A 6,058-nucleotide genomic window follows, 5' to 3' on the forward strand; every position below is an offset into this window, starting at 1 on the left:
GTGCTTATCTCTGTTCCCAGTCAACCTTCCTTCAGGAGCCGAGCACTGGTTTACCTTCCAGCGTTCTAGAGCTTAGTGGGAATGTCCCCATCCAATGACGTGTTTGCGTCATCCACTGACCCGCTCTTCTCGTGATAGATCTTTGCTACATTTCAGCAATGTTTTGGCTCTGACAAACAGGACACCTGTGAGCTTTCTATGCGTGTCTGTTTGGGGCTTGTTTTCATTTCTTTTGTGTAAATAACTAGAGGTGAAATTTCTGGGTCAACGGGGTAGGTAAATGTTTAACTTTTTCTTTATTAGTTAAGAGACTGATAGACTGGAAGGCCTCTCCTTTGCCAGATGGTTTTACTGACAGCTGTGTGAAATTTAAACAAGGTCCTCACATTGAACTTGGTTTTATATCTTTACCGGTCTTTCTTCATCCCTAAAAGCTGTCTTAAAGTTTATAATAAGTGACAGCTCCTAAGAGTATTTACTTCACGGATTTGGCATAGAACGCAATGATCTGATATCTGTGTACAATGCAAGGTGAATTAGGTCCACATTAATGAACTTATCCATCACTTTAATTACCTGACAGTTTTGAGGTGATGTCATGGTAACTGTCTTTCTTGTTCTTCTGAATATACAGTCCATTATTGCCGACCCGACGTCCCAGTGTTTAAATAGATGTCAGTTTGCTTTCCTGTCTAGATGAGGCTCTGCACCCCAAAGCCAGGAACTGTTGCTCCTCTTACTTCCCACCCAGGCCTAGGCTCCCTATCACTCTTCTCACCCCAGCACGTGCTCACTGTTCTTTTATAAGATGCCAAACTTCATCGAGACGGTGATGTTTTCATCCTCTGTGCCTGCATTATTTCACTCAGCAGAGGAGTTTTCTAGGCTAATCCATCTTTCCTGAGTAATAGAGAGTTCTGATTTTTTTTTAAGCTGAATAACATTCTACAGATACATACCACATTGTAAGGTCATGGCGAAATTCTCAGCACCATGCATGGACTGTTAGGGAAATACAAAAGAAGGACACAGTGAGATGTCACATCACGCCTGCTAGAATGATTTTTTTTTTAAAGAAAATAGATGCAAGATAACAAGTGTTGGCAAAGAGTCAGAGAAAAGGGCACTTTGCACTGTTGGGCGGGATGTAATTTAGCAGTCTCAGAAAGTGGGAACCTACCACGTCCATCTCCTCCGTGCTTTCATTTCATTTGTTGAGAATACCAGTTATGTGGCCTGTAGGAGACTCCGTGTTCCAGATGTCCTGGGTTTGAGTCCTTTTCATGTCACCGAGCTCGGTACCACGTTCTCAGAACACGCTGCCGTCGAGATACTGAGCTCTGGGGTCAGTTGCTTTCTCCTGACAAGAACTCTTCAGAGCATCATAGTCAAGCAAGTTACCACTCACCTGTTACCTTAGGGTTTCTATCGCTGTGATGAAACGCCATTACCAGAAGCAAACTGGGGGGGGGGGGAGAGATTAATTTAGCTTACACTTCCACATTGTAGTTCATCACTGAGAAGTCAGGACAGGATCTCAAGCAAGGCAGGAACCTACAGGCAGGAGCTGATGCCGAGGCCATGGAGGGATGCCGTTTACTGGCTCGCTTCACATGGCTTGCTCAGCCTGCTTTCTTATAGAACTCAGGACTACCAGCCTAGGGGGGTGGAACCACCCACAGTGGGCTGGGCCCTCACAAATTGATCAGTTGAGAAAATACCTTACAGCTGGATCTCATGGAGGCATTTTCTCAATCTAGGCTCCCTCTCCTCTGATGACTCTAACCTGTATCAGCTGACATAGAACCAGAAAATTGAGGCTCCATCCCCACTGATGGCTCTAGCTTGTGTCAGCTGACAGAGCCAGCCAGCACACTTCTGTTTTTGATTGACTCATTGGTTTCATGCTGGAGCTGTGGTTCCATCATCCATTCTTGTCTAAGTTACTGTGATTATTTTTTTCCCCAGGAGGAGCTTGTCCCCAGCAATCTTTCTTCCTGCAAATCAGAGTCTATATTCACAAGGCAGGATGAAACCTTGGGTTTTGTATGGCGCTAACTTTTACAGTAATAGTTGTTAGCAACTTCCGGTGGCAATGGATATGGAATCTTTTCTTGTTGTTGCTGTTTTGTTTTGTATTCTGATTAGCTCATGATTTTTTTTTTATAAGTCTCACATCACATAATAACAGGAAAATGTTCTCAGAAATGCATTGTTAGGTGGTGGTGGGGGATCATTGAATCTTTTTACTCAGACCGTGATGGTGCAGGTCAGCCACCACATATGTCCTCTTCATGAGATCAGGAGGCAGCAAATGTGGGGTAGTTTACACCCTGCCCCCCCATGCACCCCACAGCACATTGCTTTATAATGAATGAAGTGGGTGTGTGCTCTGAGACAGTAATAATGTAGTGGGACCTTCAGCCAGTAACTTAGTTCTTTATTATCAAGTGTTTTGTGCTGTTTGCACATCAATATTGCTTTTTTTTTTATAGAGCCAGAACTACAGCTGATTGTTTACACACCATCTCCACACACACCCAAAAGGCACGTTACACCGTGACACTATGACAGCAAAGACATCAGCAGAAAGGAATTCTTCGGCTCCATTGTAATCGTTTGGCATGGCCTTGTACATATTGCCTGCTGGCGACTAAAACACCCTCAGTGGTATATGACTGTGTGTGATGTTTTCATTCACTATAATTATACTTTCCCTTACATTATGCCATCTTAGGACATTATGTGCCTTGGACTTGGATCCTGTGACGTTTTAGGCATAGCTCTGTTTGTCACTAACAACGTCCTTACTTTCTTGGCAAGAGACAGCTCAGGCCTGGAGTCTCTCTGTGGGAGGTGATATTCAGAAAGGACTGTCTGGCATTTGGGCTCATGGCTGCCATTGTTTTTAGGTCCTTTTTAGTGTTTTAAAGTAGGAAATGTGCATATATGTTTAGAAAGAATAAAACTAGACGAATACGCTGATTTTTTTTTTCTACTTAAATTTAACTTCCCAAGGCCTTTCTTTATGTCTTTGGTATGCACGCTGTGAATGACCTGGGAAGATAATTTCCATGAGTGCTTGTCTATGTTGGTTATGTAGACATGTGGGCACATATGTGGGGGTTGTATTAATTAAGTTGTTGATGTGGGAAGACCCAGGCCACTTTAGGCAGTGTCATTCCCTAGGCAGACTCTGATGGACTGTCTGAGAGTGGAGGCCTGATGGACTGTCTGAGAGTGGAGGCCACGGGATGAGTACAAGAAAAGAAATGGGTACAAGGCGTTCACTGCTCCGCTGTTGACTGCTGTGTTTGAAGTTCCTGCCTTGGCTTCCCCACAACGACGAAGTGTCACCTGGAATGTTCAACTGAAACAAGCACCTTTCTACTCCTTCCTTTCCTCGGGTATTTTTATCACTGCAGGAGAAATGAAACTGAGACAGGTGTATGAAGCTAGTGACATAAAATCAATCAGTTGCTTTAAAATCATCACTGGAAAGCAGTATGCCTGCTGCTATGATACTCATTTCTGATGGTCTATGTTGTGCCAATGATGCCCTGGCTGTGGCTGGTCTGACCATGAAGAGAGTCCAAGGTGGCTCACTTATATACCTGGTGCCTCACGGGAATGGCTGGCTGGCTGTGGTCTTCATTGACTCTAAGTAGCCTGGGGTCTTTCTATGGGGTGGTCTCCCTAGCAGGCCAGTGGGTTTGCATACAGGGTAGCTCAAGAGTCTAACTTTGGTGGAAGGTGCCAGGCTTGTTAAAGATGAGGCTTCTGCTGTCCTCATTTCATGAGAGGGCAGGAATGTACATCCGGTTATGGACAAGAGGAGTGTCAAAATTTTCACACCTACTTCTTTGAGTTATAGTTTCAAAAGGGTCTTCTAATTTGTCCCTTTTGCCCCTGAGTGATGTAGTCAGGGTTGGGGTCAGTTTACATCCTTAGTATCACATAAGCCTCCATGATGTGGAAACTGCATTATGCAATCAGCCCCTAGTCTACACGTGATGCCTGCACTTCAACTCTCTCACCATTAGGAAAACTCTGTGATGAGTATCCTTGGGTGCACTTCATTTTGCCTTTCCTGACAGTTGTGACTCCTGGAAGCCGTATGTTTTGTCTTGTACGCTTTAACTTCAGTGTGATCTAATGTCCAAAAGAGAACAGAAAATTAATTTTAAATGTTAACATTATGACATTTATGTGTTTTGTAAATGTTTGCTATTTGTGTTAACTGCAGTGTATAATGGTGCAAAATATTTCCAGAATCTAGAAGACTTTTCACTCTTTTATGTTTCTTTAGGCCAATGTTGCATACAGAATTTGTAATATGTGTTTACTAAAATTATTATTATTAATTACTACTACTATGTGGGTGTATATGCCTGTGTGTAGGTCTGATGACAACTTGAAGGAATCAGCTCTTTCTTTCTATCCTGTGGGTTCCAGAAATCAAACTGAGGTTATCAGCCTTGCAAGAAAGTTGCCTTTATACATTGAGCCATCTTTCTGGCCCCAGAAATCATAATCATATTATCTTGTTATAGTGACATAGATAGTTTGACTTCATATTAATGAATCACATAGTGTGCACATTTTGTTTTTTACTTCCCCCTCCCTCTCCTCTTTCTCCCCCTCTTACTCTCTCTCCTCTTCCTCCTCCTCTCCCTCTTTCTCCTCCACTTTTTCCTTTTCCTTCTCCTTTCCTCTGCTTCCTTCTCCTCTTATTCTTCCTTGTCCTCTCTCTCCTCCTCTTCCTTCTTCTCCTTCTCTTCCTCCTCATTTTCCTCATCCTCTACACTGCTTCCTCCTCTTCCTATTCCTCCTTCTCTTCCTCCTCCTCCTCCTCCTCTTATTAACAGTCCTACTGTCCTTGAACTCACCTTATAGACCAGGCTGGCCTCGATCTTGCAGATATCCACCTGCCTCTGCCTTCTAAGTGCTGAGATTAAAGGTGTGTCACCATGCTGGCTGGTTTTTCACTTCCCTTATTTCAGTATGGTATCTCTCAGATGCATCTATAATAGTTATCTCTTGCATATTGGTTATTTATTACTGTTGATTAATTTTGACTATAAATAAAGTCCACCATGACATCAGTGCTGTTGGTAGACATATTAATATAGCATGCAAAGACATATCAATTCTGTAGGTGGATTGTTTCCAACTCTTGTTGCTCTTTCGAATAATGCCTGCATGGATGTTTGGTACCTGTCCATTTTTCTCATGAGTTAAATGTAGAAATTTTGCTTGGGAGGCAGGCAGATGTTTAGTTGTACCTGACGTTACCCCAAATGCCTTTTCAAATTGTATCACTTTGCATCTCACCTGCATCCCAAGCTGTTGTTGACCTCTCTCCCACCAACCCTCACTACTGGGCTTTAAAAGTACGAGCATTTTAGTGTGTGTGTAGTGATGGCTCATTGAGCTATCGATCTGCGTTTGCTCTAAACCCATGGCATTCACTGTCTTCTGTAAGTAGCTTACTCTTTTCTTCAGTGACGTGTGTGCTTATGTCTCATTCTTAGTGATTTGGGGGTTCTTTTCATACTTCGTCCTTTTAATCCTTTGTCGCAGATTGCCTCAATCTATTCTGATTTTGAGTGAGGTGTGGGCTTGTTTTAAAATTCAGTTGTTAATCTTTCTCCCTTAAGAGATCTCTAGCTAGGGTATCCAGGACACTGGTTCCCTCCGCTGTCATTAACTTCTGACTTATGTGTTTTTCTTTTGTCTTTTGTCTTTGCAAAGTATTTTAAAATGCCTTAACTAATATATGGGTTCTCATTAGCTTTAGATTTTAAGTCATCTCCAGGACAGATGCCTTTAGTTAATAATTCAGTTCAGTCATTTCCATTTGGAACTTGTCATGATGCATGCGTGATGTATCCATCTATTTTGGGCTTTTCCCATATGGTCATGCAGTGGTCCCTACATCATTTATTAAAGCCATATTTCCTCATTTCTTTAGCTATCTAGCGTCGCAGCATACATTATGTTGCCTATGCGCTTAGATCAGTTTGAGCTCCCTGCCTTGGTTCGTTGGTCTGTTTAC

The 6,058-nt window shown here is 42.7% G+C and overlaps 1 long non-coding RNA gene across 1 annotated transcript in view; it reads right to left on the reverse strand.

Moving 5' to 3' along the window:
• The window catches only part of Gm41866, a 2,939-nt gene extending 1,462 nt beyond the window's left edge, over positions 1-1,477 (reverse strand). Inside the window, exons 1-2 of the long non-coding RNA XR_877926.2 lie at positions 1,181-1,477; positions 1-1,002 (exon numbers count right to left, since the gene is read on the reverse strand). The exon at positions 1-1,002 is cut by the window's left edge and continues 1,462 nt beyond it. This is a non-coding gene — a long non-coding RNA (predicted gene, 41866). The remainder of the gene's footprint in view (positions 1,003-1,180) is intronic.
• Positions 1,478-6,058: the final 4,581 nt, after the last annotated feature.

Source organism: Mus musculus, chromosome 19 (assembly GCF_000001635.26).
Source record: "Mus musculus strain C57BL/6J chromosome 19, GRCm38.p6 C57BL/6J".
NCBI lineage: Eukaryota > Metazoa > Chordata > Mammalia > Rodentia > Muridae > Mus > Mus musculus.